Source organism: Aegilops tauschii, chromosome 4 (assembly GCF_002575655.3).
Source record: "Aegilops tauschii subsp. strangulata cultivar AL8/78 chromosome 4, Aet v6.0, whole genome shotgun sequence".
Lineage (NCBI taxonomy): Eukaryota > Viridiplantae > Streptophyta > Magnoliopsida > Poales > Poaceae > Aegilops > Aegilops tauschii.
In genome coordinates this window covers 149,208,730-149,230,513 of record NC_053038.3, presented here as the reverse complement: position 1 = coordinate 149,230,513, position 21,784 = coordinate 149,208,730, and positions in this window count along the sequence as shown.

The window sequence follows — 21,784 nt, the reverse complement described above, 5'->3', positions numbered from 1 at the left end:
TAAAAACTTGGGGGACTAAAAATATCATATTCATCAAATATAGCATCCCCAAGCTTGTACCTTTGCATATCATTAGCATCATGGATGTTCAAAGAATTTATACTAACAACATTGGAATCATGCTCATCATTCAAATATTTTGTGCCAATCATTTTATTGACTTCTTCTTCTAACAATTGAGCACAATTTTCCGATCCATCATTTTCAAGAAAGATATTGTAAAGATGATCAATAATATGATGCAACCTCAATTCCATTTTTTGTAGTTTTCTTTTTATAAACCAAACCAGTGATAAAACAAGAAACTAAAAGATCCAATTGCAAGATCTAAAGATATACCTTCATGCACTCACCTCCCCGGCAACGGCGCTAGAAAAGAGCTTGATGTCTACTATGCGACTTTATTCTTGTAGACACGTGTTAGGCCTCCAAGCGCAGAGTTTTGTAGGAGAGTAGCAATTTTCCCTCAAGTGGATGACCTAAGGTTTATCAATCCGTGAGAGGTGTAGGATGAATATGGTCTCTCTCAAACGACCCTGCAACCAAATACAAGAAATCTCTTGTGTCCCCAACACACCCAATGCAATGGCAAATTGTATAGGTGGACTAGTTCGGTGAAGAGATGGTGATAAAAGTGTAATATGGATGGTAGAAATATATTTTTATAATCTGAATAAATAAAAACAGCAAGGTAGCAAATAGTAAACGGGCACAAAAACGGTATTGCAATGCTTGAAAATGAGGCCTAGGGTCCGTACTTTCGCTAGTGCAATCTCTCTACAGTGCTAATATAATTGGATCATATAACCATCCCTCAAAGTGCGACGAAGTATCACTCCAAAGTTCCTATCTAGCGGAGAACATAAGAATAAATTGATTATAGGGTACGAAACCACCTCAAAGCTATTCTTTCCATTCGATCTATTCAAGAGTCTGTACTAAAATAACACAAAGCTATTCTTTCCGTTCAATCTATCCTAGAGTTCATACTAAAATAACACCAAAGCAAATTCATATACATAATACTCAATCCAACACAAAGAACTTCAAAGAGTGCCCCAAGATTTCTACCAGAGAAACAAAGACAAGAACGTGCATCAACCGCTATTCATAGATTACCCCAATGTCACCTCGGGAATCCGCGAGTTGAGTGCCAAAACATATATCAAGTGAATCAATACGATACCCCATGGTCAGCACGAGTATTCAATTGCAAGACATATATCAAGTGTTCTCAAATCCATAGAAGTATTCAATCCGATAACAACAAAATCTCAAAGGGAAAACTCAATTCATCACAACAAGATAGAGAGGGGGAAACACCATATGATCCGACTATATTAACATAGCCCGCGATACATCAAGATCATGACATCTCAAGAACACGAGAGAGAGAGATTAAACAAATAGCTACTGGTACAAACCCTCAGCCCCGAGGGTGGACTACCCCCTTCTCATCGTGGTGGCCGCTGGGATGATGAAGATGGCCACCGGAGATGATTCCCTCCTCCGGCAGGGTGCCGAAAAGGGTCTAGATTGGTTTTCGGTGGCTAAACAACCTTGCGGGGGTGGAACATCTGATCTAGGTTAACCCCGAAGGGTTTTGGAATATTTGTGAATTTATAGGGTAAAGAGGGGGTGCGGGAGGCCACCGAGGTGGGCACAACCCACCTGGGCACGCCTGGGCCCCCAGGTGCTGCTCTGCCCATCTTGGGTGTTCTAGTCCATAAAAAAATCTCCAGCAAGTTTCGCGGTGTTTGGACTCCATTTGATATTGATTTCCTGCAGTGTAAAAAACAAGCAAAAAACAGCAACTGGCACTGGGCACTGGGTCAATAGGTTAGTCCCAGAAAAATGATATAAACTTGCTATAAAATGATTGTAAAACATCCAAGAATGATAAAATAACAGCATGAATACTTCATAAATTATAGATACGTTGGAGACGTATCAAGGGTGCCCTCCTCGTGGTCGCCATCGATGCGGTATGACTTGGCAGCTGTGGATCCCAAGCCAGCGTCGCGGAACGTGTCCTTCATAAATGACAAAAGGGGCTCGATGGCGATGTAGGATGGCAAATTCTTGACAACGAGCCTGCGGAGATCAGCAGCGGGGCCATGGATGAGATCGACGGCGGTTGAACCAGAGGGGTTGGGGGTGGGCCACTTAACCTGCAACATAGCCCACGTGAGGCCGTCGCCATCGACGACCTCGATGTCGTAGCCGGCGTCCGCGACATACCCACATACTCTAGCCCGCTGATTGAGTGCATGCAGCCAGTAATGGTCGTCAGCTTCTCGGCAGCCACCTTGGCGACGTCGGGCGAAGAGGCTGCGATACACCTCTTTTGGGCCAGTCGCTCCTCGAGCTCCATCGGAAGCATACCCGGGCTTAGGCTATGACTCTCTGGAGTGGGGGATGGGGATCTGAGGGAAAGGGGGCATTTGTCAGGCGTCATCGCAGAAACTCAGGGCGGCTAGGGTAAGGAGATCAGTGGGTAAGCTGCACGGGCAAACCGGCAAATGTTGACAATGGAGGCCTTGCGTCGACAGCGGCGACCTTGCTAGGTTTTTGAGCGAGGGGGGGTTGTGGTGGGCGGGGGTGTGCGTGTGTGTGTGTGTGCGCACGCGAGGAGTTTTTGGGGTGTGTGTGGAGGGGTGGGGTGTTTGAGGAAATGACGCGGCTACTAAATTTTTTACTATGCGGGAGTAAAATGCCGGGGCTATTGAAAATTTGGATGATGCATTGCACACGGTCCCGAGATAACAACCATGTGTTATCAAATACAAAAACCCTCCAGCCCGGCAGATATTTTCGAGGGATGCAGGCGGGAGCGGGAACAACAAACATCACACACGGTTGAAACATAATAACCGTGTGTTATCAAACAGAAAAACCCTGCAGGCGGGTAGATATTTTTGAGATTGTGAGGGAATCCTCATGGAGCCCAATGTACTATGCTGACGTGAGTGACATGGGCATCGGGGTGGCACACGAGTAGTGTGAGTGAACCGTGTCTGCTGCGTCATCCGACTTGTCTAATGTTTATAAATTTGGCGAAAACAACGCGGGAAAGGGCCAGAACACGAACACACTGCATGTGGACCAAAAATATGAATGAAAATGGTATTTTGATGTTCAAATACGAAATGCACAATTTCGATGTGGCACCTGTCTCGCAAAGCGCATGGTATTGCTTGTCCCCCCCTCGTGTCGGCAGGAGGGGAATCCTAGCTATGAATGCATGCCCCCAAATCACAAGGTCTAACATATCACCCTACTGTAACACTACACCTATGGGAGTCCATCATGGTCAAACCACGCCCCCTTTAGTTTCCACTGAAAGGTGAGAAATGTGTGCTTCTGGTGCGAGATGGGGTGAGACCACATACAAACTACCTGCGGGTAGCCCAACTATATGTATGAAAAAGGTGGTGTGATACTTAAATACCCAATTTACAACTTTGATGCGGCACATGCCTCGCAAATTAAGCGGACATCCCCGGCCCCACGGAGGTTCACCTATCAAAGTGTGAAGTGGCAGCCCCCTTCAAACACACACACACACACTTCCAGTCGGCGGGAGAGGGCATCTCACCAAGATGTATCATAAAACGGACCAAGAAGAATCCACCTTGGCCGTACAACCTCTGTCTTGTTGTTGGTCAAAGTGATGGACGCCCACGTGACCCGAGAGATGGGCTAGCTCGCCAATAATCACGCAAGTAGCTAGTGCCCGAAGACAACCACTTCCTGCATTTGGCCCAAACATATGTATGGATCAATGTTGATGTTTGAATACCCAATGGAACAAAACTTTGATGTGGCACCGTGCTTTGGAACCAGGTATCCCCACACGGAGGGAGGGTTAGTTGACGACGCGTTTTATATATGTATGTCACACCACACTTCGAGCCGATGACGAGGATTCCTAGGGGGATAGATTGGTAGGAAAAGACCATCGCTCGTCCCCGACCGCCACTCATAAGGAAGACAATCAAAGAAACACCTCACGCTTCAAATTTGTTACACAACGGTTACCATACGTGCATGCTACGGGACTTGCAAACGTCAACACAAGTATTTCTCAAATTCACTATTAATCTACTAGCATGACTCTGATATCACCATCCTCATGTCTCAAAACAATCATCAAGCAACAAACTTCTCATAGTATTCAACGCACTTTATATGGAAGTTTTTATTATAATCATCTTGGATGCCCATCATATTAAGACTAGTTTTATAGCCAAAGCAAATTACCATGCTGTTCTAAAAGACTCTCAAAATAATATAAGTGAAGCAAGATAGATCAATAATTTCTATAAAATAAAACCACCACCATGCTCTAAAAAGATATAAGTGAAGCACTAGAGCAAAATTATCTGGCTCAAAAGATATAAGTGAAGCACCTAGAGTATTCTAATAAATTCCGATTCATGCGTGTCTCTCCCAAAAGGTGTGTACAGCAAGGATGATTGTGGTAAACTAAAAATCAAAGACTCAAATCATACAAGACGCTCCAAGCAAAACACATATTATGTGGTGAATAAAAATATAGCCTCAAGTAAAGTTACCGATAGACGAAGACGAAAGAGGGGATGCCTTCCAGGGCATCCCCAAGCTTAGGATTTTGGTTCTCCTTGTATTTTACCTTTGGTTGCCTTGGGAATCCCCATGCTTAGGCTCTTTCTATTCCTTATTCCAAAATCTGTCAAATCTTTACCCAAAAACTTGAAAACTTCACAACACAAAATTTCAACAGAAAATCTCATGAGCTCCGTTAGTATAAGAAAATAAACCACCACCTTAAGGTGCTGTAATGAACTCATTCTTTATTTATATTGGTCTTAAACCTACTGTATTACAAATTCTCTATGGTTCATACCCCCCGATACTACTCATAGATTCATCAAAATAAGCAAACAACACACGAAAAACAGAATCTGTCAAAAACAGAACAGTCTGTAGTAATCTGACTTGTTCGAATATTTCTGGAACTCCAAAAATTACGAAATAAATTTTTGGACGTGAGGAATTTGTCTATTAATCATCTGTAAAAAGAATCAACCTAAAATCGCTCTCCAGTAAAAACAATGGCAGCTAATCTCGTGAGCGCAAAAGTTTCTGTTTTACAGCAAGATCGCAAAGACTTCACCCAAGTCTTCCCAAAGGTTCTAGTTGGCACAAACACTAATTAAAACATAAAACCACATCTAAACAGAAGCTAGATGAATTATTTATTACTAAACAGGAGCAAAAAGCAAAGAACAAAAATAAAATTGGGTTGCCTCCCAACAAGCGCTATCGTTTAACGCCCCTAGCTAGGCATTGATAATTTCGATGATGCTCACATGAAAGACAAGAATTGAAGCACAAAGAGAGCATCATATAGCATATGAAAAACACATATAAGTCTAACATACTTCCTATGAATAGGCATATTATAGGAAAATAAATTATCAAGACAAGCAAATGCTAGCATATGCAAGAAAGAAGTGAGAAACAATAACAATCTCAACATAACGAGAGGAAATTTAGTAACATGAAAATTTCTACAACCATATTTTCCTCTGTCATAATAATTACATGTGGGATCATATTCAAATTCAACAATATAGCTCTCACATAACATATTTTCAACACGATCCACATGCATGTGAAGTTGACACTCTTCCAAAATAGTGGGATTAACATTAACTAAAGTCATGACCTCTCCAAACCCACTTTTATCAAAAATTTCATAAGACTGAACATTCTCCAAATATGTGGGATCTAAAGTTGACACTCTTCCAAACCCACTTTCAGTATTATTGCAAACACTATTATCAATCTGATATTCATCATGGGGCTTAAATAAATTTTCAAGATCATAAGAAGAATCACCCCAATCATGATCATTGCAACAAGTAGTGGACATAGCAATACTAGCATCCCCAAGCTTAGGGTTTTGCATATCATTAACACAATTGAAATTAATAGAATTTATAATACCATCATTGCAATGATGCTTTTCATTCAAAGATCTACCATGAATCACTTCATGAAGTACTTCATTACAATTTCCAGATTCACGAATTTCAAGCAAAACCTCATAAAGATAATCTAGTGCACTGAACTCACTAGCAATAGGTTCATCATAATTGGATCGATTAGCAAGTGGATGAGGATCCATAAACTTTTAGCAAGCGAAGATGCAAGCAAAAATAAGGTACACGGTAACACAAGCAAACAAAAGATCGAACGGAAGAAGGGCGAAGAAAAGGCAAAGGTTTTCGAAAATCGTTTTAGAAGTGGGAGAGGAAAACAAGAGGCGAATGGCGAATAAAGTAATGCGAGGGAGAAGAGTCTATGATGGGTACTTGGTAAGTCTTGACTTGGCGTAGATCTCCCCGGCAACGGCGCCAGAAATCCTTCTTGCTACCTCTTGAGCATGCGTTGGTTTTCCCTTGAATAGGAAAGGGTGATGTAACAAAGTAGCGTAAGTATTTCCCTCAGTTTTGAGAACCAAGGTATCAATCCAGTAGGAGACAACGCACAAGTCACCTAGTACCTGCACAAACAATCAAGAACCTTGCAACCAACACGATAAAGGGGTTATCAATCCCTTCACGGTCACTCGCAAAAGTGAAATCTAATAAAGATAGTAAAGTAAATATTTTTGGTATTTTTGTTGTATATATTGGAAAGTAAAGATTGCAAAATAGTAAACAAGATGCGATGTAAATAAAAGGGATGCAATATATTAAGAAAGAGACCCCGGGGCCATAGGTTTCACTAGTGGCTTCTCTCAAGATAGCATGTATTACGGTCGGTGAACAAATTACTGCCAAGCAATTGATAGAAAAGCGCATAGTTATGAAGATATCTAAGGCAATGATCATGAATATAGGCATCACGTCCATGTCAAGTAGATCAAAACGATTTTGCATCTACTACTATTACTTCACACATCGACCGCTATCCAGCATGCATCTAGAGTATTAAGTTCATAAGAACAGAGTAACACATTAAGCAAGATGACATGCTATAGAGGGATAAACTCAAGCAATATGATATAAACCCCATCTTTTTATCCTCGATGGCAACAATACAATACGTGCCTTGCTGCCCCTGCTGTCACTGGGAAAGGACACCGCAAGATTGAACACAAAGCTAAGCACTTCTCCCATTGCAAGAAAGATCAATCTAGTAGGCCAAACCAAACTGATAATTCGAAGAGACTTGCAAAGATAAAAAATCATACATAAAAGAATTCAGAGGAGATTCAAATATTGTTCATAGATAATCTTGATCATAAATCCACAATTCATCGGATCTCGACAAACACACCGCAAAAGAGTATTACATCGAATAGATCTCCAAGAACATCGAGGAGAACTTTGTATTGAGAATCAAAGAGAGAGAAGAAGCCATCTAGCTAATAACTATTCACGCTTCATCGGAGAGGCAATGGTGTTGATGTAGAAGCCCTCCGTGATCGATTCCCCCTCCGGCAGATCGTACGAAAAGGCCCCAAGATGGGATCTCACGGGTACAGAAGGTTGCGGCGGTGGAAAAGTGGTTTCGTGGCTCTCCCTGATCGATCTAGGGTATAAGAGTATATATAGGTGAAAGAAGTATGTCGGTGGAGCTACGAGGGGCCCACGAGGGTGGGGGCGGGCCTACCCCCCTAGGTGCGCCCTCCTGCCTCGTGGCCGCCTCGTAGAGTTCCACACTTCAACTCCAAGTCTTCTGGATTGCTTTCGGTCCAAGAAAGATCATCGTGAAGGTTTCATTCCGTTTGGACTCCGTTTGGTATTCCTTTCCTGCGAAACTCTAAAATAGGCAAAAAAACAGAAATTGGCACTGGGCCTTCGGTTAATAGGTTAGTCCCAAAAATAATATAAAAGAGCATATTAAAGCCCATTAAACATCCAAAACGGATAATATAATAGCATGGAACAATAAAAAATTATTGATATGTTGGAGACGTATCAGTAGCGCAGGAGCTCGCGCGCCATGAGCAGCGCAGCCTGCGCGTCCTCCGGCACGCGACGAGCGTGAGACGACGAAGCAGCTGGAGTCAGCGACGGAGTGGCCATTCACCCATCACGCCACACGGAGGGGTGCAGCGACGAAGCTTGCTGCTCGTGCCCCGCCGGGCCGGTGGCGGCGCTGGCGGCAAGCAATGGAGAGCGACGGGCGCCGTCTGAGCGACACAAGCGGCAAGGGCGGCCCGACGCTCAGCACGCGCTCGACGGGTGTCTGCCATGGAAGTGGTGGAGCGGCGGTGGGTCGACCGGCGGAAGAGAGGCTCCGGCGCACCCCTACCTGGCATGCAAAATGTCGGATTCAGTGTTCCGGAGACCCTTGAGAGGTTCGAACTCTGGGGTGCGTGCGAAGAACTTGTCCTCCCTAGTCTGCCCGCTCACCGTATCCATGGCCTAGCTCATCAAACCCAAGGGACCAGAGACACAACAGTTTATCCTGGTTCGGGCCACCTTGTGGTGTAATACCCTACTCTAGCTTTGTGGTGGATTGCCTCGAGGGGCCGAGGACGAACTAGTAAAATGGTCGAACAACCTCAGGAGGTGAGGTGTTCTTGGGCTCGATGAGCTTGTGGATGAGAGGATGATCTGAATGATCAGTCCTCTCTATGGTGGTGGCTATGTCCTATTTATAGTGGCCTTGGTCCTCTCCCCAAATATAGGCGGGAAGGGATCCCACAATGGCCAAATTTGAAGGAAGACAACTAGTACAAGTTATCCTAACAAAAGTAGTCTTCGCCTGCAAAAAGCCTCTAGTGGTGATGCCATGGTGGGCTCCGCGATGACCTTCGTCCTGCCGTCCTGGCGGTCTTGGTCTGTTGCACCGATATGGAAACCTTTGCTTGATTCCTCTGGACCCCGCGCCTGCGCTTGCTTCCTTAGCACCAAAGAGGAAACTGGTACACTGCGCCCGCCTGGCCTTGGTCGTCATGGCTCACGTCACATGAACCTCGCGAGGTGTACCCTCGGGAGCCAGCCTGGTGAGGCCGCCCCCAGGGAGGTCTTGGTGTCGTCCGCCTCGCGAGGGTTTTGGGTTGTTGTTGCTGAAGCTGGGCCATACCGGGCCGTCGACGGACCCGTGCCGTGGGCCGCAGGCAGGCAAGTCTGGGTAGCCCCGTTCCTAGGACACCGACAATCACTTGTACCATTCAAACAATCAATACACTACACAGATCTAACAAAACTTACTCTAATTTCATGGATTGGGAGAACATAACCATAGGATTTCTATTCCAAAAAGGGGGACGCAGGAGTAACCAGAGAAACCCTAGGATCTATTTGACACATAAATGGGTATAGGTGACTAACCAGTTGTCCGTCGTCATCGGAGTCATCGCCGAAGTGGTCATCGGAGTCGTCGCCGGGGTCGTCGCCCGAGTCGTCACCAGAGTCGGAATGGAACACCACCTCTGGCTGTGGAAGCTCAACACCGTCGATGATGTCAGGGTGCAGCAATAACTCGCCGCCGGTGACGGAAACCTCTGTCTCCATCTCCACGCCATTCTCCGGTGCTTCAGCAGCCCCGGCGTCGTCACTCCCTTCGATGGGGCGCTTCGGCGGCATCCTCATACACTGACGGCTTTGAGGACTGAGAGCGGCGTCAAGGATGCAAGCAGAGAGAGAGGATTGTGTGTGTGGCGAGGATGGGGGGACGGCCGCTCGGGCGCACCATTAATATGGAGTAGTGGGAGAGAGGAGGGCGGCGGTCAAACTGCTGGCTCACCTCCCTTTGAGTCTGCGCACGGACTGCTAGCATGCCTACCGTTGTTTCACACAGCTACTCGCACACCTCCCGATGACACTGCACAACGAGCATGCCTCCATCAATTCAAACACCTGCACGCACGCCTCCCGGCCTGCCTGCGCGGTGGACTGCTCGCATGCGTCCCGTCAACTCACGCCTGCTCGCACGACACATGGGTCGCGTGGCGGCACGTATATTGTTTTTCTATTTGGATGATTAATGCTGCAGCTTTATTGCTTAACTGAAGCATGGCATGAATCCATTGTTGGTCTGACGCTCACGGTTCGAATAAATAATACATTTGGGATATTGGTTCCCAATTATTAGTAATCTCCCGTTTGTAATTAGATAAAGATTACATCAAAACTGGTCTCAAATTTGACCAAAATAAAGTACAATGCCACTTTGTATTGGTGTCCATATGACAGCACGATAAGTTTCATGAACTTGAAATAAGCTTTGGATATACTAGAATTAAAAAATCAAGATTCTCAATGTTTGAGACACATGCACCCAGTGAGACACATGCGTTTTTGCAATCCATTTAGGTGCACTATCACATGTGCATGTAGCTCAAATCTGATTTTTACACATTATACCGGTAGAAAATCGATCAATTAATGTACTAAAATGTCTTAATGATCTCTATTTTTTAAATTAAAACGTCCCTCCTTTGGCAACATATGTTCACCACGGGATAATTTAACATGCATTGTAGTTGCGGTGGATTCGCGGTTTGTGTGTGGGTGTGTGCGTCTGTGGGGGGGGGGGGTGGCTTGCAGTACACTACGAGTTGTGAGCCACCGTGTGGGTTGGCCGTTTTGTTAGGTAGGTGCCACATCAGAGTCGTGAATTTCTTACTTAAAACATTACATAACCCTTTCATACATACATGTTTTGGCCACATGCAGTTGATGGTTGTCCTACACGACACTCGGTACTCATGTGTGACGCTTTCTGTGGGCCCGCGAGGTCGTCGTCCATCACTTTGACGAACAGCCGTCAGTGAGTTTAATTTGACCAGCGAGGTAGAATCTCTTTTGTTTGTGTTATGGTGGTATATAGTACGCGTCGAAGAGGTGGGAGGGGACTAGCATATATACTATACGTACGCGTCCGTGAACAAGTACACCTCACTCAGTGTCGGGACTTTTTGGTTTTTGAGGCACGTGCCACATCAAAGTTGTGAAATTGGCTATTCAAACATCACACAACAGCACTTTGGCCCACATGCATGCAGGCGGTGGTTATCCTTGCTAGGACACTCATGTGTGACGCTTCCATCTATGGGCCCACGAGGCCATCGTCGATGCATGCATCACTTTGACCTACATCGGGAGAGGTTAATTAATTTCACCATCGAGGAGGATTCTTTTTGGGTTGTATTATGGTAGGAGCATATAGTATGTGTAGAAGAGGGGGAAGGGGACCATCATATGTACTACGCTTCATGAACCTCTCTGTGTGTGGGGGATTTACGGTTTTTTAGGCATGTGGCACATCGAAGTTGTGCATTTTGGGTATTCAACATATGTTTGGCCCACATGCAAAGCGATGCTGGTTGTCCTCTCGCACCCACACTACTGCAGGATGCTGGTAACTCGACACTACGATCAGAGACCCTTCGACGAAACTGTGTGCGATGCCATTATCGCAAACGGTGGTGTAAAAAACCGTCAAAAAGGTGCAAAACATTTGTGATGGAGGATGCATCATACACGGTTTAGATTTTAGTTGCATGTGCGATGCAGGGCATACGGTTCGGCTCAATTAACTGTTTGCGATGAGGAGGAACAAAATAAACGGGCAGCCAGATGAAGGTGTGTGCGATGTACATCATATGGTTCACTCGGATGAACTGTTTGTGATTAGGAAACTCAAAAGAAACGGTCAGCCAGATCAAAGGTGTGTGCGATATACGACATGTGGTTCACTCGGATGAACTGTTTGTGTTGAGACATGAGAACAGAAATGGTTCAAATGAACAAGATGTGTGTGATACGAGGCAAACAGGTCTGTAATCGGAAATGTGTGCGAGGACCGATAAGAACACAGACGATTACTGCTAACAAGCCGTGTGTGTTGTGAGGAAACGATTGCTGGTATACAATTGTGAGTGATTGATGAAAACATCACCGATGGGTTCCATTGTTTAGTCCGTGTGCGATGTGATTTTGGTTGTCCGCACACCGTCTACGCTCTGTCTACAGAGCATCAACATATATACTTAAAAAGACAGCATTGCATAACCAAATTAAGCATACAATTACACAAGTGACTACACACATAACATTTGCACACACAAAAGTAAGCAATTACATGCATACTAAAGTAGGAGAAACGAGGATCTAATCATCTACTTATTGTTGTGACGACGCTTGCCATTGCTCTGCTTCCGGATGGATCCCTGGCCGTTTTGGGGAAGGAGGCACTTCCTCATGTCAACGATCCGCTTGTACATGTCGTAGCTCGTGTACGCCTCCTTGGCCGCGTACACGACGTGAGCTTTGTCGAGTTTCTCCATCCAGGCCGAGTGCCAAGCACGCTTGTCCTTGTTGCACAAATCCTTCATGTCTCTGTACTAGGGGTCGATGATGGCCTCGGCGAGGTGAACCAGTGAGTCCTTCTCATGCTCCTTGCTGCCCCAGATCTTGTATTGGCCGTGGATGTCGACAAGATTCTGGCAGGCGATGCCCGAATTCTCGAGCGCCTTTACATCGTTGGTGATGTCCACCGTAGCGAACATGTAGTGGGGGCTGTTGACAAACCTGGCGAAACGCTCGCAAGGCCTTGTGGCCAGGCAGTAGTGGTAGACGACGACGTGGTGGCTCACGCACATCTGGGCGACGACGACCTTAGGACGAGACCCAACACGAGCGCGAGTGTACTCGAGGTCGAACCCGACCACCTTGTACTTCTCCTCGGCAAGCAACAGCTCCATGATGTGGATGGAGCGCTCCACCCAGACCGGGTCATTGGTGTACACCACCGAGAGGTCCATGAACCTTTTGTGGGTGTCCACCATGGCACGCCTGGTGAACTGCTGCTCGTCGTTGGCAGCCGCTCGGAGCGCCATTGGAGCCACGCAGGATACCCTATAAGAATTTCTCGTGGTGGGTGTGCTTCTTGCAATGGTGGGGCGCGATCGAAAGGTTGAAGAGACATAAGGGTAGGTTAAATGGCCGCTGTAATAAATGGGGGCTGGCCGGCCTGTAATCGTCACGTCTTGTCACGGCGTTCATAGCGGAGGATTCCAGTGCACGCTTGACAACACCGCACCGCACGCATGGGTTCGAAGAGGCGCCAAATGTATCGTCGGTGAGCCTGTTCCCGCGCTACCGCGCTGTTTACCGCGCAAGCTTCCCGCCCGGCTAGTTTGGCCACGCGTCGGCTAGAAGAGGGATAAATCGTGGGCTTTTATTGCCAAAAAGCTTTGTAAAAACAAAGTGTGTGGAATGACTTCGGTCATAAGTTTACCCTTGGGTGATGATGTCTAAGTTACACAGAAGGGTGATGATGGACACTCGAGTGCGATAATTAATTCTACGATCTACAGTGCACATGGTGGAAGAAACCAACTGTGTGCAATAATGTCGAAGATCGCAGTCGAGTTAGCTATACAGATCATGTGCTGTGATATCGACAAGGTAAACTGATTCGAGAATGGTTAATAAAATCTAAGCCCGTTGCATATTAAGGTCAAAATAGTGATAGCAATATACGAGTCTCATACGATGCCATTTCAACGATTGTACCACAAAAGCTCGAAATGTTACAAGGTTCAAATCCAGAGTTATATGGCTCAAATCCAAAGATTACAAGGTTGAAACTGGTATTAGAAACGAAATTCAGCTCATCAGCTACAAATGCTCGCGCTGATCCGTTGAACATGGATATCAGAGAGGTTCAAACTAATATCACCGCTTCTAAGTCTGGCTTCGAAACCTCACAATTTTTGCAAAGGGGTCAACCACTGAGAAGTCATGTATGGGGTTGACATGATGACTTCCGATTACTCTATCATCTGAAGTTCCAAACGAAATTCAGCATTTTTGGAGCCTACTCCATTCTGCCGCAGGCGCCGGCGGTGATCAACAAACCATTCATTTTTGCGAAATAAATGTAGGGCAAACCTCATTGTCTTCAGCACCCTTGCTCTAAGAACAAAGAACCTGGTGAATATAATCTCCGGTAAGGTCCCTCGGTAGGAGTTCAAAGTAATTTATGAGAGATGCAGACCTAGTCATTCGACGTGATTGTTATATTGTATCACATTATCCACCACTGGGCCTAATCTTATCTGCAAAAGAAGAAAACATGTTAGTGCCTACATGCAGTTTTGAACATTACTACATGCCTAGTTGTTTGGTTTGCAGGATTTGTAAAATGCACTAACATGCCATCTTTGATCTGACATGATTAACATGGGCATTTGATTACATTCTAGAAAAATGTAGCCTTCTTCACAAGAGGTTGGAGTGGATGAAAAGTTCCCTAAGAAAACTAGTACATATGAATCCAAAGGACAAATGCTTATTGATTGTAACCATATGGATCAAGCAACCAATATGGGGGTGGGGGCATGTATGTACTGAAATCCTCCAAAAGAACCTTCAGAAATCGTAGTACATTGTCATTGTAAACTGGGCAAAAGGTGTTACAAATTGAACTCCCTTATGGTTAACATTTAATAGGAAAGGAACATCACCTCGATATATAGCTTCTCCAGGCACGGAAAGCATCTCAGGAAACTGACAACTTGCTCCAAGTCGGGGCCAATAGATTCTAGTGCCAAGACCTTCACTATGCGCAGTTTCGGGGTCAAGCTTGTCGGAATCATTTACTGAATGACAGACGAACAAACATCTTCAAAATTAGAAATAATGTTAATTTGTAGAAGGAGAGGTAGAAGGCGGCTGTTGTACCTGAACGGGTGTGGATCCAATAACAAGTTCGGAGTATTTGTCAGACGAGTAGCCCACCACTGTCAATTTTGGTGCAGAAATGACATTGATTCTTGTTGGACCTTGATCAACTACAAGTAATCTCTCAAGTGCAGGTGTGTCCTGGATGACCATACCGTGGTCCACCTTTTGTGATGTCTTCCTGCTGCACCAGCAACACACATAAATTGTCCGGAGAGTCATGGAGGTGATGTGGAAGGTACTCAACCCATCGATCGCCTGAAGACGAAGGTATTCGAGTGCAGTATAGCCATGGAGCAGGCGCTCCATGTCACCCTTTGAGAGGCAAACGGCGACGAGCTCGAGGTGCTTTAGTCATGGTAGAATAAGAGCGGGCGCGTCATTAAGGGGCGGGAAATGGTAGTTCCTGAACTTGGCGACGCGCAGCGTGGGCGCGAGGCGGAGTGCGGACGTTGGCAGCGACCGCATATGCCCATCATCAAAAGTGAGCTCCTCGAGCTGATCTAGGGCAGGGGATCGGAACCAGTCGTCAAGCTTGGCTCGGTCCTTGCCGTTGGAACGGAACTTGCCCATTATAAAGCTTTTGGTTGGGCCAAGGTGACTGCCGAGGATCTTGGAGAATGCATCCAAGCTTTTGCGATAGCCATGGCAGAGCTCATGGATGTCGATGAAGTCGAGAGGGCTGGAGTTCCATAGGGGGCGCCAGCGCCAGGAAAGGAGGGTTGTCCGTGCCCCATATTTGATTGGGAGGAGGGAGATGATGACTCTCAACATATCACCGGGGAGGCTGCTGATTAAGTCTAGGCCTGCTGGAGTCGCTTGCGGTTCTAGCTCGCCCCGCCTCCGCTTGTTGGCATGCCCGTTCTCCACCTCCGGAGTCTCCTTGTCAGAGGCGCATTCGGATAGAAATGAGAGTACAAGGAATATTTAGTTAAAACAGGGCAATAGAAAAGTGTATTGGTAACTAGAAGTTATTAGGTAGGAATATAGTAAGAAAAGGGAATAACAATTGGTTGCTTAAATACTACACAATTCATTTGACATTGCTAGGTAAGTCAACATATGCAGATAGTTGAAAAGAAAACTTACTTCGAACAAAGTCTGGACGGATGATTTTGTTAGGGAAGTTAGCATATAACTCATGACCAGGCGCTTCTATGTGCAGTGCAACTTTAGTGCCAGCTTTCAGTACATAAAACTTTGCAATTTCATTCCAAAGCCAGTGGCAAAATAGGAGTTACCACGGTCATCAAGTCTTACAGTAGCAACAATTGTAAATCCATGGTTTGTGTGCAGTGTGACATTCGTGGAGCCTTGATCTATGTAAAGGGAAAAATTGTGCACTACATAATATGTTGCATAGCGAGGGATGTCCTACAGAAAATGGTAGGATTGTTAAAGAAAATATGGTAACATGCAAATATGGGCCCAAATTGAAAGAACTGTACATCAGTTGAAATCGAAGGACAAAATCTATAATTAAATAGATAGGGTAAACATGATGTCATGAAAAAATGAGAGTAATCGAAAGAACAATACATCATTAATTTCCCTAATATAGAAAAAGAGGGGGAAATCCCCTTTGACGTATATGGTGCATGTGGCACCTTTTATCCAAATGTAGCAATATTTAGAATATGTTCAGGAAAGTAGGCCATGCCAACCGATTTAGGGTGAGATTGAACATACCGCGCGCGTCCTCAAGTTATCTGGTACAATGAGATGGAATCTCTGGCGGCGGTCGCCAAGTCCTGAAGTGTCGGCGCACTGTACATTCTATGAATGAAAGAAAACCCTCAAATCAGCTCGAATAAAAATGAATTCTCGGTGATTTTCGCCGGGTGATTAAAGGAGGCAGATGAACTGGGATAAGAGATGAGATAATATCTCGTTAAATTAGTTACCTCGTCGTCCATGAGAAAGAAGCCACAGTACGGCAGATTCCCCAACCGAGCGGAGCTGGGTCGACCGCGAGCAGCACCGAGAAAGTCGATGGCGATAGGCGGCGGCAAGCGGAAGCGAAAAAATGTGGTGGACTTTGCCGGCAGCCTGGCGGCGGCGGCAGACATCGAGCTAAGTGTTTACCGCCACGATAGGCGGTGCCATGGCATAGACGTGGAGGAGCTTGTGCAGGTGTGAATGGGGACCGTACTGGAGGGGGTGGCGGGCGGGGTGAGGGTTTTTGTGACATGGGGATGGTGAGGGTTTTCTTTTTTCTTTTTTGAATTGGGTGGTGAGGGTTTTCTGTCCCACAAAGAATTTTGGGGGCGACGGTTTGCTAGAGCGAACCGTTTGTGATTGACGCAGCAGGCAAAATGAAAGTCATTGCACACGGTTCCAATTTTGGGAACCATGTGTGATTGACGTACTACCTCCGTCCTGGTTTATTGGTCCCCCGTTGTAATTTTTACCAAAATTTGGCAAAATATTTAACATACTCAGACATAGATAATAAGCGTACACGTACATAAGCATAGTTCAACCATAAGTACATAGTTCAACCATCATTAAGCATACTCAAGCGTACAAAGTTCGATCCATCCCACATCTCATCTCACATGCGGCCGGCACGATCCTGAAGCTTCTCCAGGTACTCGGCATACGCGTCGTGCGCCACCCTGCGAGAATACTTCTGCTTGAAAGAGCCAACGACCCGTCCTCTTGCATGCACCAGAACACTTAGATATGCGTCATGAATCTTGTGGTTACAAAATGGGCATCCATAGCCGTCGTTCCAGGTCCTAATACGCCTGTTATGCATTCCCGCATAAAGCTCCCCCAGGATTCGCCTCTTGTACCTCCTCTGGGCATCTTCATCCTCGCTGTCCACATCGTGAGACAGCACCTATACAAATAGTAAAACAAATTTGGCATCAAATCACTGATTACATGCCGTGAAGTAGGATTAGGAATTTATGGCTATTTATTTATACATATCCAGAGATTATGGTTCGATTTTTAAGCACAGTCGTCTATGTACAGACCAATCTTGAAGAAAATAATGGCACAAACATATGTAGGGCATTCAAAATCAATTTTCAAGTCCTGGCTAGGAATTATTAGCATGAACGCTAACCCTAGTCGGATTACTAGCAGAAATCGTTTGCACAGATGAAACAAATAATCACTTATCACCTGTACCATTCAAACAATCAATACACTACACTGATCTAACGAAACTTACTCAGATTTCATGGATTGGGAGAACATAACCACATGATTCTATTCCAAAAAGGGGGAGGCAGGAGTAAGCAGAGAAACCCTATGATCTATTTGACACATAAATGAGTATAGATGACTAACCAGCTGTCCGTCGTTGTCGGAGTCGTCGCCGGAGTGGTCGTCGGAGTCGGTGTGGAACTCCGCCTCCGGCTGTGGAAGCTCGACACCGTCGACGACGTCAGGGTGCAGCGATAACTCGCCGGCGGTGACGGCAACCTCTGTCTCCATCTCCACGCCGTGCTCCGGTGCTTTAGCAGCCCCGGCGTCACCACTCCCTCCGATGGGGCGCTTTGGTGGCATCCTCATACACTGAAAACTTTGAGGACTGAGAGCGGCGTCGAGGATGCAAGCAGAGAGAGAGAGAGAGAGTATTGTGTGTGCGTAGCGAGGATGGGGGGTGCGGCCGTTGGGCGCACCATTAATATGGAGTAGTGGGAGTTGTGGGAGAGAGGCGGGTGGCGGTCAAACCGATGGCTCGCCTCCCGGTGAGCCTGCGCATCGGACTGCTGGCATGCCTACCAGAGTTTCACATAGCTACTCGCACGCCTCCCAATGACACTGCGTAGCGAGCACGCCTCCTTCAATTCACACACCTGCACGCACGCCTCCCCGTCTGCCTGCGCGGCGGACTGCTCGCATGCGTCCCGTCAACTCTTGCCTGCTCGCACGCCACACGGGTCACGCGGCGGCACGTATATTGTTTTTCTATTTGGATGATTAATGTTGTCGCTTTATTGCTTAGCCGAAGCATGGCACGTATCTATTGTTGGTCTAACGCTCACGGTTCGAATAAATAATCCGTTTGGGATATTGGTTCCCAATTATTAATAATCTCCCGTCTGTAATTAGATAAAGATTACATCAAAACTGGTCTCAAATTTGACAAAAAAAAGTACAATGCCACTTTGTATTGGTGTCCATATGACAACACGATAAGTTTCATGAACTTCAAATAAGTTTTAGATGTACTAGAATTTGAAAATCAAGATTCTCAATGTTTGAAATTTGTTGCACGGGGAGTAAACATGCACCCAGTGAGGCACATGTGTTTTTGCAATCCATTTAGGTGCACTGTCATTTGTGCATGTAGCTCAAATTTGATTTTTGCACATTATACCCATAGAAAATCAATCAATCAATGTACTAAAACGTCTTAATGATCTCTGTGATTTTTTTGAAATTAAAACGTCCCTCCTTTGGTAACATGTATGTTAACCTCCGGATAATTAATTTAACATGCATCGTAGTTGCGGTGGATTCGTAGTGTGTGTGTGGGTGTGTGCTTCTGGGGGTGGCTGGTGGCTCACAGTACACTACAAGTTGTGAGCCACCGTGTGGGTTGGCCATTTTGTTAGGCAGGCCGGTGCCACATGAGAGTCGTGAAAATCGTTATTTAAAACATTACACAACCCTTTCATACATAAATGTTTTGGCCACATGCAGTCGATTGTTGTCCTACACGACACTCGATACTCGCGTGTGACGCTTTCTATGGGCCCGCGAGGTCGTCGTCCATCACTTTGACGAACAGTCGGCAATGAGGTTAATTTGACCAGCAAGGTAGAATCTTTTTTTGTTTGTGTTATGGTGGTATATAGTACGCATCGAAGAGGTGGGAGGGGACTAGCATATATACTATACGTACGCGTCCATGAACAAGTACACCTCACTCAGTGTCGGGACTTTTTGGTTACCGAGGCACGTGCCACATCAAAATTGTGAAATTGGTTATTCAAACATCACACAACACCTTTTCGGGCCACATGCATATCCTAGCTAGGACACTCATGTGTGATGCTTCCATCTGTGGGCCCACGAGGCCATCGTCGATGCATGCATGCATCACTTTGACCTACATCAGGAGAGGTTAATTAATTTCACCATCGATGAGGATTCTTTTGGGTTGTACATATATTATGGCAGGAGCATATAGTATGCGGTGAAGAGGGGGGAAGGGGACCATCATATGTAGTACGCTTGATATGAACCACACTCTGTGTGGGTGCATGGTTTACCGTTTTTGAGGCATTTTGCACATCAAAGTTGTGCATTTTGGGTATTCAACATATATATGTTTGGCCCACATGCAAAGCGGTGGTGGTTGTCCTCTCGCACCCACTTAAGCGGTTATCACCAATATCAAAGCTTTCCATCTGTGGGCCCGCTTGGTCCATCACTACTTTTTGCCTGACAACAAGAGAGGTTAATTTGACTTAGGAGGGGATTATTATTTTTGCTCTGGGATGACATGCATGATACAGTCTAAGCACACACACATGCATGTGTACGCATGTATCCCTCTGCTACCTCTTGAGCACTGCGTTGGTTTTTCCCTTGAAGAGGAAAGGGTGATGCAGCAAAGTAGCGTAAGTATTTCCCTCAGTTTTTGAGAACCAAGGTATCAATCCAGTAGGAGACCACACACAAGTCGCCTCGTACCTACACAAACAAATAAGAATCTTGCAACCAACGCGATAAAGGGGTTGTCATAGAATTGATACTCTCTAAGCTTGTCGAGCACCAATCGCAAATGTTTGGCATGATCCTTCTTATTCTTGGAGAAGACCAAGATATCATCGAGATACACCAGGACGAATTCATTGGTATAGGGGTTGAAGATGAAATTCATCATCCGAGAGAATGTTGGAGGAGCATTGATAAGGCCGAAAGACATGACAGTATATTCATAAGAACCAAAGCTTGTTCTGAATGCTGTCTTGGGAATATCTTCTTCACGAATGCGAATCTGATGATAACCCATACGAAGGTCAAGCTTGGAGAATACTTTAGCACCTTTGAGTTGCTCGAATAGCTCATTGATGTTGGGAAGTGGATACTTGTTCTTGATTGTCTTCTTGTTCAATGGACGGTAGTCGACACAAAGTCGGTCCGTGCCATCCTTCTTCTGGATAAAAAGAACACCACAACCCCATGGAGATGAACTCGGTCTGATCAAACCCAGACGCTCTTGTTCATCGAGCTGTTTCTTCAATTCCTTCAGCTCCTTGGGTCCAAGCTTGTAAGGACGCTTGCAAACGGGTTCAGTGCCGGGCTCAAGATCGATAACGAACTCAACTGGCCGGTGAGGAGGCATACCCGGAAGCTCTTCTGGAAAGACATCTTGATACTCACAAACGACTGGAATTTGAGAAATAGCATCCAACTCACCCTTCTCATTGAGAGAAAACAACCGAATGGTTTCATCACGAGCGTCATAGATGATAACATCCTCAGAAGAGTGTGTCAATTGAATTTCCCTGGCAGCACAATCAAGTTGAGCCTTGTGCTTAGAAAGCCAGTCCATCCCGAGAATTAGATCAATATCCGAGTCACCAAGAACAATTGGTTTAGACAGAAATTTATAGTTTCCCATCTTGATGGAAACATCCGGAACCATGTAGCTTGCGTTCATGCATTTGCCCGGAGAGACAACTGCTAACGTTCTAGGCAATTCGTGGAAATGCAATTCATGCTTAGATGCAAATGGTCTTGAGATGAAGCTAAGCGATGCACCAGTGTCAAAAAGAACTTTTGCAGGAAAATCATTAACTGAGAGATTACCCATTATCACATCAGTAGATTCCTCCGCTTGAGCTGCGTTCATCATGTTGACCTTTGCAAACTTGGGATTATTCTTGACCACTGCATTGCTGGAAGATCTCACAGGAGGAGGAGGCGGAAGGCGCCTTTGATTGAAGCACTTGTTAGCATAGTGACCTTTCTGCTGACACTTGTTGCAAGTCACCTCTGAGAGTGGACGATCATAAGGAGCATTCGACTTTGGAGCTTGATTCTGAGACTTGTTCTGATAGCCAGGGTTGGGTGGGTGGGAAGATCCATGGCCATCTTTGCTCTTCTGCTGG